Raw genomic sequence first — 22,435 nt, forward strand, 5'->3', positions numbered from 1 at the left:
GGACATCAGGTTATCTCTGTGTTATTTAGCTTGGGAAAAGCAGTTACTACCTAAAATCTTCTGTCTTGCTAGGCTTCCCCTTTTTTAGTCCTTTGGCTAAAGAGAACAGGCTTTGGTTAGGTCTCTCTTTTTTTCTGTCTCTCTTGTTTATGTTACTGGGTGGGTTATCAGCTTCCTCAATCCCTGGGATATATGAGGCAAAAAAAATGTTTCAAGTTGTTTTGCTGGTCCTTCCAGGTTTCAGAGTTTTCTTCTGTTTGCTTTATATATAATGTTCAAGATTTTTAGTTGTACTTAGTAGGGGGAATAGAGAAAAGTGTGCCTACCCCATCTTCTGAAAAACAGAAGTCTGAATTTCTTTTTAATTTTACTATTTTTTTCAGACAATATGTCTAAGTAGTAAAATATCTGAATCCTTGCATGTAAAAAAATATCTTTACTCTTACTAAATACATAATTTATCATGAGACTAAAAAAGACTTCTATGCTCAGGGACTTTTACTTTTAGCTCCAATATATAAGGAGATTGGAAGTTGTCACCCATCTTTACAATGTGAAAAAAAAATGGGAAAACTGAAAATCAATGACTTGTGGACCTATCAGAGAACTGAGGTCTCAAGGAAAACCATCACCCTAAAATCTGGGGAGATGAGTGAATCCAGAGAGTCACAGCAGAGATCTGCTTACCTGGAGTAGAAGCCACTGAAGCCATAAACTGATAGAAACACTTAAATGGTAATTTTGACAGGTTGCTGGAGGCTGGATGTACTAGCATTAGAATGAGAAACTCTTAAAGGCCACAATCTTAGGGGTGCCCTCATACTTTCTTTGGTTTTACCTCTTAGAGCTCCATCATGTTCTCATGGTGAAGAGCCAAGAAATATCCCCTAGTGGCTCTTACAGGAAGAGGGGAAAAGTTACCATTGTCAATATTCTCCATAACAAAGACCAGGAGAAAAGACTTCACCAGAGTCTTACCCCTCTTGATGGAAGGACATTCTCCCACTCCAGCCATCTTGTCTCACCTAAGCAGCGGGGGAAAGCTAAGATACCCTTGTGAAGGTCACAGCCTTGAGACACAAACCCACTATAACCAACTGAGATTTAATCATAAGATTATATGATTATAATTCCACATACCTAACCACCAAACCACAAGGGCTCCAATATAAAGAGCAGATTACAGCTGAAAGAATTGCAAGACACAGACTCTCCCTGAAGAGGAGTGCTTACAGAAACCCAAAACCAGCAGGAGAGACAAAAACTAGGATGCTAAAGGAATTTGAAGTCTCAGGCACCTGCAGCTACAGCAAACAAACACAACTCAGCTCCTCACCAAATTAGCATAAAATATCACACTAAAGGCCTATTCACCTCAGTTTCTATTATCCGACATCTTGGGCTTTCAAGAAAAAATTACACGGCATGCAAAAAGGAAGAAAAAAGTCTGAAGAGACAAAGAAAGCATCAGAACAAGACTTAGATGTGACAGAGATGTTGGAATTATCATACAGGGTATTTAAAATAACTATGATTAATATATTAAGGGCTCTAATGGAAGAAGTAGACAACTTTCAAGAAGAGATGGGTAATGTAAGCAAAAGTGACTATGCATGTTCTCACGACCTCCCTGCCTAAATATTAATAGTGTCTCCTTTGTCTTTCAAACCTGTCCAGGAAAAAAAAAAAAAGAAAACCTGTCCTGGATTAGGTAACAAAACACATGGTCATCCTGCTGATATGTCAACCTAACAGACCTCAGATATTTATCTCTAAAAACATTTAATTCGGTTTTACTTTTTGAAAGCTTCTTGAAGGATAGATACTCTACTGCTGCTGATTTGGGTTCTTTTATTTTGTTTTGTAGCAAAATTTGAAACTTTCCAGGTGTCTTGATTATCCATCATAACTATCCCAGAACACTTCCTAATTTGTAGAAATCGAATTGTTTATTGTTTCAATTCTTCACCCAGAAGTCTAACAGCCCTTAAATGGAGCCATAGATAATAGAAGATCATTTTTCTAAAAGGTATAAAAACTACTAACACAAAGTATAGAGGATACCAAGGTATAGAGGACTATTTGCTTACCCTTCTTTATCTGGCAATTTCTTCCCTCCCACTGCGGCTGTGAAAGCAGCTATTTTGTACAATAAGGCCTTGCCTACTGCCTACAGTTGATTGGTCCAGAGGCAGATACTTGACCCACTCTGGGCCAATCAGAGTCAACCTGAGTCCTTCCCAGGAATGTATTCATTGGATCTCAAAGAGAGTCTATGATTCTCTGGGTAGTTAAAGCTCCATGATGTACAGCTTTGGATGTTGTCTGACCTGGTGAAGAAAGAGAAGGAGGGAAGGGAGGGAAAAAGAGAGAAAGAAAAATAAAAGAGAGAAAAGACTGAAGTCAATGACAGCAAGAAGCAAAAACTGGAGACAAAGGAAAAAGCCCTGATGACATTTGAACACCTGCTTCTAGTCATTTCTGAGCCTAGCTGCCTTCTTATCTTTCTCCTGTCCCTTGACTGTTTTTATCTTCCACAAAATACCCAGATTCCTGCCAATAAATTCCCCTTTTTCTTTAAGTAGAATGAGTTTGCTTTCTGTCACCTTTGATCAAGGAGTCCTAACTAATACAAGAGGTTAATGTATATGTCTCATTTAAGAAGACTCTTATGGCAGGAAGTTCACAGAGAAACCACACAGTTAAAAGCCTCTACTTTTCAGCTGACATGCCCTCTGGCCACCTGCTGCAATTTCTCTACTTATCATTTAGGAATCTAAACACAATTTTTTATATCATCTCCTCACTTTCTGTGTATATCTAGAGTCATTCAACCACCCTTATCCTTTCAACTGTTTCCATTAAGGAAAATAGCAGATACTTTTAAAGAAAAGGGTGTTTGACTTCATAATCCCCCGGATTAAAAATCTCTTTCTTTCTTTCTTTCTTTTTTTTCTATGAAGGCCATTTCCAGCATTTACTTTTAAAGCATCAAGTCCTGACTTAGAAGCTCTTAACTCCTTTACAGGTTTTGTTTCGGGTTGAATTGTGTTCCCCTCCCCAAATTCATATGTTTAAGACTTAACCCCCACTGCCTCCAAATGTGACTATATTTGGAGATAGGGTCTTAAAGAGGTAATTAAGTTAAAATGAGGTCACTAGTGTGGGCCCTCATCCAATATGACTTGTGTCTTTATAAGAATAGGAAATTAGGGTAGAAGTGTACAGAGGGAAGATGATGTAAATGCAGGGAGAAGGCAGACATCTACAAGCCAAGGAGAGAGGCCTCTGAAGAAACCAACTCTGTCAACATCTTGATCTCAGTCTTTTAGCCTCCGGAATTGTGAGAAAATAAATTTCTGTTGTTTAAGCCACTCAATCTGGAGTACTTTGTTATGTCAGCCCTGGAAAACGAATACCATCTCTATTAGTGTTTTCCAGAGAAACCAAACGAATAGGAAAGATGGAAAGATGGAAGGATGGATGGATAGATAGAGAGATAGAGAGATAGGGAATTGGCTCATGTGATTATGGAGGCTGACAAGTCTTGTCTTATGATCTGCAGTCAGAAGCTGGAGATCCAGGAGAGTCAATGACGTAGATACCCACAGGCTCAAGACCCAGGAGGAGCTGATGTTTCAGTTCAAGTGAAAGGCAGGAGAAAAGTCAATGTCCCAGCTCAAAGGCAGTTAGACAGGATTTCTCTCTTACTTGGACGGGGTCACCCTTTTTGGTCTATTCAGACCTTCAACTCATTGGATGAGCCCTCATCCTCTTTAGGAGGATGAACTGCTTTACTCATTCTCCCCATTTAAATGTTAATCTCATTCAGAAACACCCTCACGGACACACCTAGAATAGTGTTTGACCAAGTATTTGGGAACCCCATGGCCCAGTTAAGTTGACATATAAAACTATCACATCATCTTATAAAATGAAATCTATAACTTAACTTAGCCACCTGATATCCCAAATTATTGGAGAAAATTCCACCCAAGTTCTTTACAAATACAGTTGACCCTTGTCAACGTAGGGGTTGGTGCACCCACCTTCCAATCAGCTGAAAATCCACGTATAATTATAGTCAGCCCTCTGTATCCATGGTTCTAAATCCACAAATTCAACCAACCTCGGATTGTGTAGTACTGTCGTATTTACTGAAAAAAATCCATGAACAAGTGTATCCGCGCAATTCAAACCCATGTTGTTCAAGGGTCAACTGCACATTAGATAGTCATTTAGGTAGTAAAGTCACCTGATGCCACCAGGATCCATAGATTAAGCCACCAAATTATGTAAAGTTCCAAGTGAAGCTGGCCGGCTGGTAACTTTAATTTCTGATTCTGATTCCATGAGGATGCATCAGAGGCAACAGACCTGTGAGGAGAGAGCTCTTGTGCAAGAGGAACTTCACTTTATAAAACCCCCTTTACTCTTTTCCCTTTAATCTAGTGTATCTTATGAGGAATAAAAGGAGTTTTCATATTAAAATCCTCATCAGCAGCTTGGCATATGCCTCACTGCCTAAGAGGGCAATCAGCAAAGCCGTTCTCCATTCCACTTGCCCCTGTGGTTTGTCAGCACTCTTCTCCACTTATTTTTGGCCACCATCTCCCTGAAGCATTAGCATGTATTAGGGTAATAGCTAATTATCAATTGCAGCCCATGAAATGTGGTTAATTGGGCATAATATGTAGGTCTGGGTAAAGACAGACTTGGCTAGGAACTTTGTGAATTATCAGAAAATTATTAGACCAGTGCTTTACAAGCTGAAAATGCCAGAAAGTTTAGCAACATGGGAACAGAAAGACCCGGCATCCTCCCCTAGATTCATTACTTTCTGCCCCTTAAGTACCCTGAACTTCTTTCATCCCCAAACATCACACTACTTATTATTTCATCCACAAAGTGCCTACTCGTTGAAACTTCTTTAGGAAATAAGAAAATGATCGATTGTTAGAGATATCCATTTTGTTCTCATATTCAATACCACAAGTCTATTCAAATACTTGAACTACCTGGGGAAATGCTAGACCATTTAAAATAATTGTCAGCCAAATATAGGTAGGGATTAATATATACAGAACTCTTTGAGAAAAAGAGAAAGTGGTTGAAGAATCTGTAAGCTCACCCAAAAGATGTTGAAAAAAATGGGATGGTTTGGGCAAAACTTTCTCCTGGCCCTGTGAATATCTTGGTGTATAGGTTGAGCATGCATCAGATTTGCCTGGGACAGGCCTGGCTTGCCCATGATCTCCCTTTGTAGTTATTAATAGCACTTCATTTCACTCTCAAAATTGCTTTGATTTAGATGATAAAATATATGGTGGTCCTATTGATTTGACCCTGTAACAGAACCCTTAAGGAAATAGGCTCTCAAGCAAAAGGATAATCTTCCTGATGGGAATTTGAGGCTCACCTCAGATCAGACCCACTAGATGGCTGCCCTTTCCAGCTATTCATGGGCCAGATTTAGCCAGTCTCAGCAAGACAGTGCCAAGAGAGATTTGTGACCCAGCTCAGGCTCTGACATGGAGAGACCTCTGGAGCCCTGGAACACAGTGTTTCATGCAGCTCTTCCTCCTCTGACTTCTCAGTGTGAGTGTCCCTCACAAGGTTCTGCCTTGTCGTTGCTTCTCTGTCTCCTCCACAGTGTTCACTGGCCATACTACCTGAGATGCCAATCTCTCTGCATCTCTCTGAATTATCCCCTTAATCCATAAGTCCAGCGTGGCTCCCAAGTCCCAGCCCCAGCTCCTACGCCAACAGTACTTACCCACCGGAATAGCCCAACTCACTTTTCAACACACCTGTGTCTGAACTCATTCTTTCCCACAATACACATTCTCCTCTGGATCACTACTTCTTTTAAATGGTATTCATTTTTAATTTATCCTCCTTAAAGTTATCTACGCCTTTCCCTCTTCTTTTACCTGTCACACTCCCATCCAATCCTCCATAATTTCTCTTTAATGAGTTCTCACACATGTATTCTTTCTCTCTCTCATCATGACTGGCACACTGACCTAGAGCTCCATTTCCTCAGTTGATGGGACTCCCGTTATCCTGCTGTGGCCTTCTTGCCATTCTCAAATTCGTAGCACCAAAGCATTGCTTGCTCATGACACCCTCCTGCTCTAAAAGGTTTCCCATGAATCCCATTTGCTCACAAAACGAAGTTCAGGGGATTTACTCAGGGAACCAAGACCCATCACCACCTTGCCCCAGCTCCCCTTTGGCTGGAATTCCTAAAACTCCCATCTTGAAGAGAGAATTGCGATGACTTGTGTTGTGTGCTGCAGTTTACAAATCACTTTCACAGCCACGATCTTAGCAGCTCAAAGAACAACCTGTGAGGATAGGGGCTTCAAGCAGGACCCCCAAAGTCCCTCGTCCTTCTCAGCATAGCCCCCAGCAACAATGTGGGAGAAATAATTAGCTTTTCATTGACATGTTACCTGGCATTAAGTATATAAGATACTCTGTTTAGAAACCATAACCTAAAAATAAGAGAAATTGCTACCTGCTTCCTGGCCCCCATATTTCTATAGCTTCTCCAGCTTCAAAGTATATTTCAAAAAAACCCACAATGTCTTCTGGTTATTTCGTTTATGACACACATATGGACACATGAATTGCAACAAGTTTATGTAAAACTAATTAATAACTTTAAACAGTTTTAGATGTATAGAAAATTGCAAAGGTGATACAGAGTTCCCTATACCCCACAGCCAATTTCCCCTATTATTGGCATCTTATAATTTGTGATAATTAATGAAACAATATTCATAAATTACTATTAAATAAAGCCCATACTTTGTTCAGATTTCATTAGTGTTTACCTGCTACACTTTTTCTGTGCCAGGATACAATCCAGGATACCACACTATATCCTGTCATAGTTAGGCTCTTCCCAACTATGATAGTTTCTCAGAGTTTCCTTGTTTCTGATGACCTTGACAGTTTTGAGGAGTGCTAATCAGGATTACATAAAATGCCCTTCGATTGGAGTTTGTCTAATGTTTTTCTTATTACTACACTGGGGTCATGGGTTTTTAGGAAGAAGACCACAGAGGTAAAGTAACAGTTTTCTTGCATCCTTGCTATTAGCATGACTTATCCGTGTTGGTGCTGACCTTGATTACTTGGCTGAGATAGTGTTTGTCAAGTTTCTTCTCTGTAAAATGACTCTTTTTTCCGTACTTCCATACTGTTTTCTTTGGAAGGAAGTCACTCTGCACAGCCCACACTTAAGGATGGAGAGTCACACTACATGAACTACAAAGAATCTACATAAATTATTTTTAATTCCTCTCTATGAGCTGTCTCTTCCTCCCATTTATTTAATTATTCAATCATTTAGTTATGTCATTATGGACTCATGGATATTTATTGTATACTTTGGGTTATAATGCAATACTATTTTATTATCTTACTCATATTGTTCCAGTTTTGGCCATTGGGAGTTCTTGTGTCCCTTTGACATATGCCCCTCATTATGGTGTTTTTTGTTTGTTTGTTTGTTTGTTTTATGAGCATTTCCTTACTTTCTAGCACTACGAGATTATCCAGGCTCACCCTGTGTATTTCTTCCTCAGACCTAGGATCAGCCATTCCTCCAAAAAGCCCTGGATCCTTTTACTGAAGAATAATATTAGAAACCAAGATTTGGTCACTAGATGTGTACCAACTAAATTTGTATTAATCCAGATCCAACTGAATTTTTAAGGAGACTTTGAATACAAGATTATTTCTTACACATAAGTGGTAATAAATAGGTAAACCAACTTCCGTATTTTATCTGCAGGTATGAATCAATTTTGGCCTTTTTTATAAGGGGGCTTTAATCATAGCTCCTACTGATTGGATAACACTGGTGAGGTAAATAAAATTAAAATGATAATGATTACAGCTATAGGGAAGACATTAAGCTAAATACTATATACACATTGTCTTATTATATCCTAATTATGTCTTTGAGACTTAGGCATTATTATTATGCCATTTCTTAGATGATAAAAGTGATATCTGCCTTGATTATCATTCTGAGAACGAACTGAGAAATCATTGTAAGCCCCCAACACAGAGCATGTAGCAGTTGCTCAATACATCATTATTTTCTCACTCCTTTGCCTCTAGATAAAAAGAAAATAGGCAAACTTCAGTAACACATTAGCTATAAGAGTTCAGCTCAGTTCTGTGAGATTAAAAATATAGGGGTTATATTAGCTCATTTGTTTTCTTTGTTGCTATACAAATGTGATCTGATTCCCAAGAGCTAAAGAAATCAACCTGCTCATAAAAGATCTCAAACAAAACAAAGTCATATTTATCTGACAGTCAACTCTGTTTACAGAGTTGTCTATTATATAACCCAAATTCTCAGATATCAACAAAACCTATACAACAATTTTGTAGATATTTACATAGTCTAAGGCACTTTTCCAAAACTTTAGTATTTGAATTAAGATGGAGAAAACATTAAATGAATCCACAACACCTCCTAAACTTATAAAGTTCTGAAATGGTACAAAGTTACAAAATACCTACAAAACATGCAGAAAAGGTCTGGAAGATTTGCCTCTCCATGGGAGTAATTTCACTATTGTTATAAATCTTGGGTAAAGAGGTTGAACCACATGCAAATTTGCAGGCTTTCTTAGAACAGACAGAATATTCTGAAAAGTGAAAGGCTTCTCATTCTCCATTGTTTCTTCCAACCATTTCCTCCTCTTAATGTATTAGGAAGACAAAAATTGAGAGTTGAAAGAAAAACTGACATATATCTTGTAAGCAGCAAGAGTGGCATCTAGAATTTAGATCTGCTCTGAAAACACTCTTTTTAGAGCCTCTGTGCTGCCTTCGCTTCAGCAAGAAGCTTTATTCACTGCAGATCCAATTTCAAACTTTTGGAAGTGACATTCTCCACTTGACTAGCCCTCACCTTCCTCTCTCACAGTCCGGATCAGATCATCAGTTTACAAGGAGGCATAAGCCCCACGTCCACCCAAAAGTCGCCCCAATGGGCACTCAACTCCCAGTCTTGGAACTCCCCAGATTTTCTTCCTTGGACCAATCGGCCATACACCCTTTACGACAGATGTACGTCCAGTGCCCCAGATAAATTATAAGGTCCCTCAGGCTTGTTGCTATGTTTCAATTCTCTCACCTACTAAGCCTAGCCCAGATGGTCTCAATAAATATTTCTGAGTCCTTTTCATCGATTGATTATTCCTGAGGTTATTGCTATGGTCTTTGGAGGAAAAACCAGGGCAAGGATGTTTCCTACCCTAACTGTAGGCTGGCAGGGGGCTCAGAAGATACCTGCCCTCAGCAAAGTTTTTCTCTAGGCTGGCATTTGGGAAGCTCCAGAGCTCTGAGAGTGTTCCTTTGATCAGATTCTTCTGCAAGGGAATAATGGAGCTTAAGACTTTTTTTTTTTTAATAAAAGAGCATAAAAAGTGAATTTAAAAGCAAATGGGCCAAGGATTTTCCCTGGGAAGTCTTTCAATTTCACACCTAGCAAATTCCTATGGTATGGACCTATTAGAAATGTTTTTTTTTTAGTCTCTTTATGCATATTTATTATGTTCCTCTGTGGCTTTGTTATTGCTTAATTTGACACCAAGCCTCCAAAGCCACATCTTCTTTCTTCTTCAACTATTAAAAAGGGGCAAAATATTTTAATCATGAAGCTCTGTATAATTTAGAGATTATCTTCTGTCTGCGTGAGTTACAGCAATAATCAAAGGGAGGCTGGGGATTTATAAAACTAAGGCACTAATTTTTTGACAGGTGTTCTGTTTGGTGTGGAATTAACCTCTCTTCACATCTTATACATACATAAGAGCAAATCATTAACTGTATCCTTGGTACACACAGGCAACAAAGAGGCAGAATCCACTAGATGAGAACTACACCGGCACAGCCTTGAGCCAGGCTCAGTTCCTCATGGATGAGAGGAAAAAATGATGGAGGATTCTATCAGCCAAAAAGAAGATTGGGAGTGGTTCCTGGGACCTGTACTATCTCCCAGTGCCCAACCAGTGTAGTGCAGTGATGAAAAGCACAGCACCTGAAGTCAGACAGAACCAGGTTTGAATCCTGGAGCCACTGCCTGCTAGTTCTGTATCCTTTGGAAAGTTACATAACCTCCCAGAATTCCAATCTCCTCATGTATATGACAGTGACATTCATCACATCTACCTCTGGGTTGTGTAAATGAGGTAACACATGGGTAGCACTTAACAAGTACCTGGAAAATAGCAATTGCTCAATTAATGACACTTCTTCTCTGGCAACCTCATTGGTATCTTGTTATCCATTCATTTGTTTGTTCACTCATTGAACAAATAGTTTTTGAGCCGGATACAAAGTACCAGGTAGTGACTATGTCTTGGTAAATAACTTAAGACTTGTTCCTATATTCATGGAACTCACCATCAGGAGGGGATATATGCATAAAACAGTGTACAAAATTTAAAATTATGTATAAGTACATGAAGATAAAATAATGTTAAGTGAAGGAAAATAATGGGGGGAGGGAGATGTACTTAGATAGAGTACTATTTCAGTCAAGGTCCTGGCAGGAAGCAGATGGCAAACTCAAGAAGAGTAATTAAGGAAAGTTTAGAAAAAGACTATAGCATAAAAAAGTCTGAGGAGAGTTGAGAGAAGCTAGCAAGGAATTGTGAAGTTCCTTGGTGGGGGAGGGAAGAGAAAAGCTAGCAGTTTACGTTTACTAACCCAAAAGGGCAAGGGGAGGAAGTTGACTGTGGTTGTAGGAAACATCCCCTTGGCAGAAGCTTTCAGTAGATGTACACAGCCCACCCATGTGACTCATCAGAGAGGGAGCCCAAGGAGTAAATACCCCAACCTCTCTCCACCCTCTGACCTTCTGAACCCAAGAGGAAGCCAGAGGGCATGGAAGCCTCTCAGCACCTCTCAGAACATAGAACTGGGCAGAGGATGGTAGAAAGCGCATCTGAGGAGCAATCAGAAATAGCCATCACAGGCAATCAAGAAAGGCTTCTCTGAGAAGGAGACCTATAAGTGGAGGAAAAGAGATTAGAAAGGAACCAACCAAACCAAGTCAGGGAAGGATATTCAAGATAGAGGTGACTGCACGTGCAAAGGCCCTGAGGAATGGAAGTTGGTGGGTCAAGGGACAGAAAGAAAGTCAGTGGAACAGGACCACAATGGGTTAAGGGGAGAAAAGAGCGTAAGGAGTTTAGAGAAGTTCTCAGGGACCATTGACCTACCTGGGTCCTAGATCAAAGCAGAGAGATTTTCCTTCCCCCTGATTTTTGGCTTCACAACTAGTAGAGGCTGAATATTTAAACTTACTCTAAGTTAAAACTTTAAGAAGCCTCCTGAAAATTTCTATTTCCAAATAACATTCTATCCATCTGAAATACTGATTCTTCTCCTCCAATCTATGCCCAGTGCTGACTCCAAGATCAAGCTTGAAAATAATGCTTCCTTGAAATCAGCCTGGATTAACCATATTGATGAGAAGGATAGGTATCTGAAGCAACACCATGTTGTGTTGAAAAATAGTCGTTGTGCTGAAAAATAGTTGTGCTGAAAAAAGTCGTTGTGCTGAAAAATAGTTGTGCTGAAAAAAGTCCAGAGAACGCTGATTAAAATATGCCCTTCCTCCTTCGGTGGCAACTAGGAAAGTGGAAGTTCACCAGAGTTAGTGACATCTGATTTCTTGCCTTACCATCTGAACCCAGGGATGTCCCATGATAGTGGTAGTATGGGCAGTAGCAGAGGGGTCCTCAGATTCCAGTACCTTCCATGGTGATACAGACAGGCCATGAGCATGGACCAGGACTACAGTAGCTGGTGTCATTGAAGAAAGGCTCAAAAAAAGTAGTCACATCAAGAGGTTGCAATAGAAGTGGTGGTAGTAGTTGGTTAAGGATGAGAATTGGACAGAAAACTTTATTAGAGCTGACTGAACAACAGATGAGCAGTGGAATGGTAGTCGCAGGTGTTGGAGTATTTCCTGATTCTTCATTCCCTCCTGTTATAGAATTAAACATCCATGATCTTTGTCGTGTAACTTAACAGCATCCCCCAATACTGTAGGCTGAGTATACTTCCCTGCCTCTTTGATGTTAGGCTTAGCCATGTGACTTGCTTTCGTCAGTGGAATATTAGCAGGTATAATGGAGCAGAGGCTTCAAATGCACCTGCGCGACTTGGCTTGATCTCCTGTAACCCTGTGATGTCCCATGAGAAGAGCATGCCCCGAGATTCCACATGAGTAGACCTGAACCTGGCTGGAGTCCAGCCTGGCTCATCCAAATTCAGCCTAGATCAGGCAAACTTCAGCGGACCTGCAGATCAATGTTTAGCGTACAGCTTTAGGTGAGAGGTTTGTTACTCAGCAGACACTGACTAACACTAGATTTCCAGCAAATGTGTGGTGGCAGAGACTGGGGTTGGTGAACAAATATGAGCAGGCTGGGGTGGTTTCTAGCATATATACATGTCAGACAACACAGACTATTATCTCAGAAACTGATTGGCTACATCCTTCTTGGGGCTTCATCTATTTTCAGTAAGTTTGTGCATGTAAGAGCATGGCACTTCAACCAAAACGACTATTCCAGAGCCAGAGGGATTCTACTGGCATCAGTCAGAAGAAATACTGAGATCATGTTTCCCTTGTTCTTTGTGGTCCAAACTGTTCATTCCAAGCATATGATGTGCCAAGATCTTACTCCCTCTTTGGGGTCCCCACATGTCAGGTAATTGCAGGTATTTCTTTCCTCCCAAAGCGCTTAACTTCCCACCCACCCCCCAGAGCCTCTCTTAAATAAATCAGACTGGCTGTCTCTTTGGCCATTCATATGGTTTTTGTTCCCCACTCCAACCATCTGGCTACATCTGGCTCATGCTTCACCATACTCCTTCAGACATGATCTCACAAGAAAGACACCAGAAAGTCTCTACAGGATGTTTGCAATAACGTACAACACAGAGGTGAAAATATCTCATGCTTTCCTTTGAAACAGCTGTAAAAGGAATTGGGAAAGAGCTTAAATTATCCAGATCCTCCATTTCCCTTTCCCTACTGAACCCAAAATACAAATAGCAAAAGGAATAACTCTGAGAGCATCCAAAAGAACTCATACTAATGTGCTGCCCACTGGTTGTCTAAAAGCCCCGCTATGCACCCGACACCACTGTGCAAGGCGCTAGAAGGAGTAAGAGGAAAAAAATAAACAAATTTCCTGCCCTCGAAGAATTCATGGGTAAAAAGAAAACAAAAAGGCTTAAGCAAATGCTACTGTTTAATGATAACAACTGACAGTAAACTGGCCAAGGCCCTTTTTATAGAGTATGTCATTGAATCCTTGCAAAAAGCCTGCTATGGACCAAATGTTTGCGTTCCCCCCAAATTCATGTGTTGAAACTCTATTCCCCAGTGTGATGGTATTTGAAGAAGGAGCTTTTGGGAGGTAGTTAGGATTAAATGAGATCATGAAGATGGGGCCCTCATGATGGGACTAATGCCCTTATAAAAAGAGAAGACAAGAGATTCTTTCTCTCTCTCCCTCTGCCTCTCTTTCCTCCTCCCTCCCCGTGCACCCACTAAGGAAATCCATGTGAGGACATGACCAGGAAAACAGCCCTCACCTATGACTCGACCATGCTGGCATCCTGATTTCAGACTTCCAGATTCCAGAATTGTAAGAAATACATGTTTGTTTGTTGTTTAAACCACCTTGTCTATGGTATTCTGTTATAGCAGCCCGAGCTCACAAGGACAATGCCCATTTTATAGCCAGGACAATTGAGGCTTGGAATGGTCTAAGGAACTCAGCTAAGGTCACATAGCCCAGAAGCGGTTGATGTAGAACTTAGGCTGGATTCCTGACTCTGACCATGAAGACCATGTGCTTAGCCACTGCCCTTCCTACCTCTGCATGGTCACATTGCAACAAGACAAGAGCCCCAATGAAAGTGTTTACCAAGTGAGATGACCATACAGAGGAGATAGTGGCTCTCTGGGGGTGGATAGAACCATATCACAAAGATGAACAATGAGTAGAATATTGAAGAATGTATCCAATTTTACAAATACAAATAAAAGGAAAAGGCATTTGGTCAAAGGGAACAGTATTTGCAAAAGCAGGAAGGTATAAAAGATCATAGACCATTCAAGGAGATTATTGGGAAAAGGTGCTGGGGGATTGGGGGTAGACAACAAATAGGAACGGATGACTCAGACAGAGATAGAGAGAGGGGTTGGTACCCAACTAAAAAGGACTCTGAAGCATCTTGCAAATTAAGTTCTTAGTGGCCTTCTAGGGATCATTTTTTTCTTTTATTTTTTCCCCTGATCTATCCTAGTTGGCATTTTTTGAAAATGAATCTCATTTTGCTGTTTATTACCCATATACTGAACCTGTCTATATCTCTTGGAATAAATTCTATCCATCATTCTTATTGGGTTTATTCCAGCATCACCCCAGTTTGTATAATTTGCAAATTTCATTAACAGTCTCTTTACTTCCTCTTGGAAACCATTAATAACATATGGTTGCATATGGTCAGGCTTAACACCAATCTCTTTTGCACCCCTACTAATCAACTACCTCTGGCTGGATGTCACACTATGCATCACCATGCCTTATTTACAGACCCCCTGAAAATTATCAATCCCTAGGACAGTGTTCATATCCAAGCCAGTGTCAATTAATTCCATAAGTAAATTTTTGTGACGTGGTATCAAATACATTACCAAAATCAAGATGAATTGTAGTAACTTTGTTCCCCTCCACTGTGAATTTTAAACAGCTTTCAGATCGGTCCTGGATGATTTATTTGTGGCAACACCAAGCTGCTTATTCACTCATGATTCCATTACTTCTTGGATGTTCTGGGCTATTTTTCTCCATACAATTAAACTTCCTAGAGGTAATCTCAGGGATCATTCCTCTTTTGAAAAGATAGACGAACACATTTGTTGCTGGCCTGAACTCCTGTGATCTCTGCAAATATGTCAAGTGTTTAAAAGGCAATTCCTTTTTTCCTCATCTGGCAGCTTTTATGAGGTAGCTGGGTGCCTCTACTACCGCTGAGCTATTGCCCCAGTAAGGTGGTGTTAGGTGTCACTAGCTGGGGCAATGAGCATGTGTTACTGCTTATGGAGACAAACATCATGGTTTCAGGGGCTCCTTCAGGTCTACCTGTGCCTCCATTCTGGAATTTATTCATTCACTCAGCCCTGGGTGCTAATAATCTACAGCATGAAATATACCCGGACAATGTACCTCACTGCCAGCCAGTGCTCAGCAGATGCTGTGGGCTTTGGGGACATAAATAAAATCAAAAGTAAATGATTAGGAGTATAAATCTGCTCTTTAAAAATTAGAATGTATCCATAAGTTGAATCCAAGTGATTTTTGGCACCGAGAGCATCGTGCTTTGTTGTACTTCTTTCTCATTTGTCCCTGACTTTGACTCCCACCTTCACCATCATTGACAAAGATAATTGATAGACAATAAGATCTAAGTATGAACATTAACAATTTCTATCCAAATGTCCTTTTTGTCTCAAAATAAGAAAGGTGAAAATATGCGTGGGAAAAGCTTACAAAGGGAAAGAAAAAAAGGGACCATTGGTTGGACACTCTTGTGAGAAGGAACAGTTTACAATGAATTACATCAAAATTCAAGTGGGCTTAGGTAGGGCTTCAACGATTTTTAAAGAATCATTCTTAAACCATCCAGGCTACATCTCCCAAGTATTTATATGACCACTTTGCTGTTGACTCATCCTGGTAGACACAAGAGACAAAGTTTCCAATTTGCACACTGTTTACTGCTGAGACCAGGCTGCAGCAGGCACTTGGTAAAAGCTGCCCTAAGTGCTTTTCTGAATAAGATTGGCCTCCCTCTAATACATGATTTAGAGCCCTGGGGCCTCAGCCCATGACTAGGAGAGGCTGAAATAAGTCAAATGTGTCTTTAAAAAATTATGTATATGGCCACATGAGTGCGTGTGTGTGTGTGTGTGTGTGTGTGTGTGTATTTTCTCTGCCTCTGTCCACCCGTGATACAATGTGATTGTGTTCATGGCAGCTGACCTTTTACTAGGACAGAACCACAGAAAGTCTCAATTGAGCCTCCCTCAATCTAGTACCTAAAGGGTGTGGCTTTCACTGTAAAGCAGATCTTCAAGCCTGTCTCTTGCTAGGGCACAAGCCTCTGGCCTCAGCTTGGCTGTCCTCATGGGACGTGTGTGGCCACTTCATGGAGCCTGAGCTACTGGACACTGTAGGATCACCTGGCACACTTCACACATGAGCTGCTTTGATCCCACACCCCATCAAGAGATTAAATCACCTCACTTTCATATTCTTCCATATTTGCATTTGTCAGCTATGTATCGAACATCTATTATATCACTAGACACTTTGGTGCCCCAAAGATGAAGATGGTTTGGTATCTACCCTCCAGGAAGTAAGAGTGATGGTGGGAGGGATCGTAAGACACATACACCCATAGAGAAAAACACACAAGGCCAGATGTGGTGTAATGAGGATCGCAAACATGGGATTGTGAGAATTCAGGGGAGGAAGAGGTCACAGCTGGCTTTGGGAAATCCAGAAAGGCTTCCTGAGGGAGGTGGGATTTAAAGGAACACTCAGTAAGTTGAGACAGAGAGGAAGGCTTTGCAGCTGGAGAGACGTTCATTCATGGTGAATCTGGGTCCACTCAGAGAACAGTGAGCAGGCAGATGTGATGGTGTGAACTGAGTGAGTGTAAATGGGTGACATTACAGGGAAAGGCTTTGAATGGCAGGCTGAGTCTGAGTTTAATTCAACTGGCAGAAAAGCTTTCAAGGAGGTATAATCTAGTTACACATCCCCTGTCGTTAGAGTTGACCTGTTGACGCATGTTTCCAAATCCTGTGTAAAACTGTGCTCTTCATGCCTTTTCTGCCTTCATTCATGAATACATAATTTACAGTGCTCCATTATGGAAAAGGTGCCACTAGGGTACCTATACAAAGACAGATCATATAAATTCTGTCTTCAGTCTTATTCAAAGGAGACCAGTGACGGTGGGTTCAACTGGGTTAAATTCTACATGTGCTGAATTTAAGCCAGTGGAACCCAAGCCTCTTACCAACATCCCCTTTTCCCTTGCCTCCTAGGGAGCACCCTCCCCTTGCTCTCCTCCAGTCTCCTTGAATACCCTTCTCTGTCTCCTTCCTTGGGTCTTATCCCTCTGCCTGCCTTAGAGTAGATTTTCTTCTATTCCAGAATCCAACCACTGCCCCTTCTCTCTTTTCACACCTCATGACCCCTTTGAAGAAGCTCATCTATTTCCATGGCTTCACCCACCGTCTGCGTGCCAATAACTGCTGTCCAGTTTTAACTTGTCCTCTGACCTCTGACACATATTTTCCAATGCCCCCTGATTATGTCTACCAGTAAATGCTTCAAAGGCAACATGTTAAAAGCCAAGGTCTTTCTCTTCCCCTTCCAGAGTCCAGCTCTTCTCGAACCTGTTTTCTTAATGACTTCCTGCCTCAGTTAATAGCATCACTGTACACTGCAGTGCTCACGCTACAAACATGAGAAAACCTGTGAATCCTCCTTATTCCTTAACCCAACATACTACTGAGGATACTTTCAAGCATCTGTAGAATCCATACTCTCTTTTCATCCCAATCTGAGTGTGTCAACATTTGTGTCCTGAGTTATTCCAACAGTCCTATGATTGGTCACCATATCTATGGATTTCCCTACTTTAATGATGAACTGGTGCAAGGGTGATCTCTCAAAAATGCAAACTTAACAGCAACACTAGGTGAAACCAGACTCCAAGATTTTTTTAATCCTTTTCAAGGGGACACCAAAAAGAAACTGTCATGATTCAACAGTACGATGTAGAAACGAATCAGACCTGGTCCTGATCTTTAAGCACCTCCCTCCTCTAGTATGGTGGGAGGTAAGGTGAGGGAGACAGACAAGGAAATGATTGGACTACATTGTAATTAGTACTATGAGAAAAATATGTATAGGATGCTGAGCTGAAAGAACACCCAGAACATTCAGATGAGAGGGTCCAAGGAAGATTTTCGGAAGAAATAATATCCAATCTACACTCTGAAGAAGGTGTAGGCACCAACTTGGCAAGCTGGGGAGCTGGCATTCCAGCAAGAAATGGCATCCCCGCTATTAGGAGAAGTATAGCTAGACCCAGTTGTGTGTGAAGCAATGTCCTAGAAGTTTGCATTGGCTGCAGGGAAGGGCTCGGGTAGAGGAAAATCAAAGGCTGGAACTACAGAGGAGAGAGCAGCCAGGTGAGGAAACATCCTGTTCATTAAGCAAAGTAGTTTGGATTTTGCCTCCTCATCACCATCACACTAACTCTGGTTGGTGATTCCAAAAACTAGAAATGCCTGCAATATCGAAATACTAAAATTTGGTATTCTTTTATAAATCATTAAAGAGAACAAAAGAAAGAATAGAAACACTAATAATAAATAGGACACTAGGTTTTTAAAAATGGATTTCTAAAAGAATCAAGTAAGACAAAAAATGAAAAACACAGGGATTGAAATAAAAAATACAGTGGGAAAATTAAGCAACAGATTAATGAAGAGAAGGCATTGCTACAGAAACCGTCAGAATGCGGCGCTTCAAGATGGCGGAGGAGTACGACGCGGAGATCACCTTCCTCCCCACAAATACATCAGAAATACATCTACACGTGGAACTGCGCCTACAGAACACCCACTGAACGCTGGCAGAAGACCTCAGACCTCCCAAAAGGCAAGAAAATCCCCACGTACCTGGGTAGGGAAAAGAAAAAAGAAATAACAGAGACAAAAGAATAGGGACGGGACCTGCACCAGTGGGAGGGAGCTGTGAAGGAGGAAAGGTGTCCACACACTAGGAAGCCCCTTCGCGGGCGGAGACTGCGGGTGGCAGAGGGGGGAAGCTTTGGAGCCACAGAGGAGAGCGCAGCCACAGGGGTGCGGAGGGCAGAGCGGAGAGATTCCCGCACAGAGGATCGGCGCCGAGCAGCACTCACCAGCCCGAGAGGCTTGTCTGCTCAGCCGCCGGGGCGGGCGGGGGCTGGGAGCTGAGGCTCGGGCTTCGGAGGTCGGATCGCAGGGAGAGGATTGGGGTTGGTGGCGTGAACACAGCCTGAAGGGGCTAGTGCGCCATGGCTACCCGGGAGGGAGTCCGGGAAAAAGTCTGCAGCTGCCAAAGAGGCAAGAGATTTTTTCTTGCCTCTTTGTTTCGTGGTGCGCGAGGAGAGGGGATTCAGAGCGCCGCTAAAGGAGCTCCAGAGACGGGCGCGAGCCACGGCTATCAGCGCGGACCCCAGAGACGGGCATGAGACGCTAAGGCTGCTGCCGCTGCCACCAAGAAGCCTGTGTGTGAGCACAGGTCACTCTCCACACCGCCCCTCCTGGGAGCCTGTGCAGCCCACCACTGCCAGGCTCCCGTGATCCAGGGACAACTTCCCCGGAAGAACGCACGGCGCGCCTCGGGCTGGTGCAACGTCACACCGGCCTCTGCCGCCGCAGGCTCGCCCCGCATCCGTACCCCTCCCTCCCCCCGGACTGAGTGAGCCAGAGCCCCCAAATCAGCTGCTCCTTTAACCCCATCCTGAGCAGAGGAAAAAACGTCCTCAGGCGACCTACACGCAGAGGCGGCTCCAAATCCAAAGCTGAACCCCGGGAGCTGTGCGAACAAAGAAGAGAAAGGGAAATCTCTCCCAGCAGCCTCAGGAGCATCGGATTAAATCTCCACAGTCAACTTGATGTACGTGCATCTGTGGAATACCTGAATAGACAACGAATCATCCCAAATTGAGGAGGTGGACTTTGGGAGCAACGATATATTTTTTTTTCCCCTTTTTCTCTTTTTGTGAGTGTGTATATGTATGCTTCTGTGTGTGATTTTGTCTGTATAGCTTTGCATTTACCATTTGTCCTAGGGTTCTGTCTGTCCTTTTTTTTTTTTTTTTAGTATAGTTTTTAGCGCTTGTTATCATTCGTGGATTTGTTTTTTGGTTTGGTTGCTCTCTTCTTTCTTTCTTTCTTTCTTTTTTTTAATTACTTTTTAAAAAATGTTTTAATAATTATTTTTTATTTTTTGTTTTAATAGCTTTATTTTATTTTATTATACTTCATTTTATTTTATCTTCTTCTTTCTTTCTTTTTTTTCTCCTTTTATTCTCAGCCGTGTGGATGACAGGCTTTTGGTGCTCCAGCCAGGCATCAGGGCTGTGCCTCTGAGGTGGGAGAGCCAACTTCAGGACACTGGTCCACAAGAGACCTCCCATCTCCATGTAATATCAAACGGGGAAAATCTCCCAGAGATCTCCATCTCAACACCAAGACCCAGCTCCACTCAATGACCAGCAAGCTACAGTGCTGGACACCCTATGCCAAACAACTAGCAAGACAGGAACACAACCCCATCCATTAGCAGAGAGGCTGCCTAAAATCATAATAAGGCCACAGACACCATAAAACACACCACCAGATGTGGACCTACCCACCAGAAAGACAAGATCCAGCCTCACCCACCAGAACACAGGCACTAGTCCCCTCCACCAGGAAGCCTACACAACCCACTGAACCAACCTTAGCCACTGGGGACAGACACCAAAAACAACGGGAACTACGAACCTGCAGCCTGCGAAAAGGAGACCCCAAACACAGTAACTTAAGCAAAATGAGAAGACAAGGAAACACACAGCAGATGAAGGAACAACGCAAAAACCCACCAGACCTAACAAATGAAGAGGGAATAGGCAGTCTACCTGAAAAAGAATTGAGAATAATGATAGTAAAGATGATCCAAAATCTTGGAAATAGAATTGGAGAAAATACAAGAAACGTTTAACAAGGACCTAGGAGAACTAAAGAGCAAACAAACTGTGATGAACAACACAATAAGTGAAATTAAAAATTCTCTAGAAGGAATCAGTAGCAGAATAACTGAGGCAGAAGAACGGATAAGTGACCTGGAAGATAAAATGGTGGAAATAACTACTGCAGAGCAGGATAAAGAAAAAAGAATGAAAAGAACTGAGGACAGTCTCAGAGACCTCTGGGACAACATTAAACGCACCAACATTCGAATTATAGGGGTCCCAGAAGAAGAAGAGGAAAAGAAAGGGACTGAGAAAATATTTGAAGAGATTATACTTGAAAACTTCCTTAATATGGGAAAGGAAATGGTTAATCAAGTGCAGGAAGAACAGAGAGTCCATACAGGATAAATCCAAGGAGAAACATGTCAAGACACATATTAATCAAACTATCAAAAATTAAATACAAAGAAAAAATATTAAAAGCAGCAAGGGAAAAACAACAAATAACACACAAGGGAATCCCCATAAGGTTAACAGCTGGTCTTTCAGCAGAAACTCTGCAAGCCAGAAGGGAGTGGCAGGACATATTTAAAGTGATGAGGGAGAAAAACCTACCACCAAGATTACACTACCCAGCAAGGATCGCATTCAGATTCGACGGAGAAATTAAAAACTTTACAGACAAGCAAAAGCTAAGAGAATTCAGCATCATCAAACCAGCTTTACAACAAATGCTAAAGGAACTTCTCTAGGCCGGAAACACAAGAGAAGGAAAAGACCAACAATAACAAACCCAAAATAAGTAAGAAAATGGTAATAGGAACATACATATAGATAATTACCTTAAATGTAAATGGATTAAATGCTCCAACCAAAAGACATAGACTGGCTGAATGGATACAAAAACAAGACCCGTATATATGCTGTCTACAAGACACCCACCTCAGACTTAGGGACACATACAGACTGAAAGTGAGGGGATAGAAAAAGATATTCCATGCAAATGGAAATCAAAAGAAAGCTGAAGTAGCAATTCTCATATCAGACAAAATAGACTTTAAAATAAAACACTATCACAAGAGACAAAGAAGGACACTACATAATGATCAAGGGATCAATCCAAGAAGAAGATATAACAATTGTAAATATTTATGCACCCAACATAGGAGCACCTCAATACATAAGGCAAATACTAACAGCCATAAAAGGGGAAATCGACAGTAACACAGTCATATTAGGGGATTTTAACACCCCATTTTCACCAATGGACAGATCATTCAAAATGAAAATAAATAAGGGAACACAAGCTTTAAATGATACATTAAACAAGATGGACTTAATTGATATTTACAGGACATTCCATCCCAAAACAACAGAATACACATTCTTCTCAAGTGCTCACAGACATTCTCCAGGATAAATTATATCTTGGGTCACAAATCAAGCCTTGGTAAATTTAAGAAAATTGAAATCATATCAAGTATCTTTTCCAACCACAACACGATGAGGCTAGAGATCAATTACAGGAAAAAGTCTGTAAAAAATACAAACATATGGAGGTTAA

Source organism: Eubalaena glacialis, chromosome 2, assembly GCF_028564815.1.
Source record: "Eubalaena glacialis isolate mEubGla1 chromosome 2, mEubGla1.1.hap2.+ XY, whole genome shotgun sequence".
NCBI lineage: Eukaryota > Metazoa > Chordata > Mammalia > Artiodactyla > Balaenidae > Eubalaena > Eubalaena glacialis.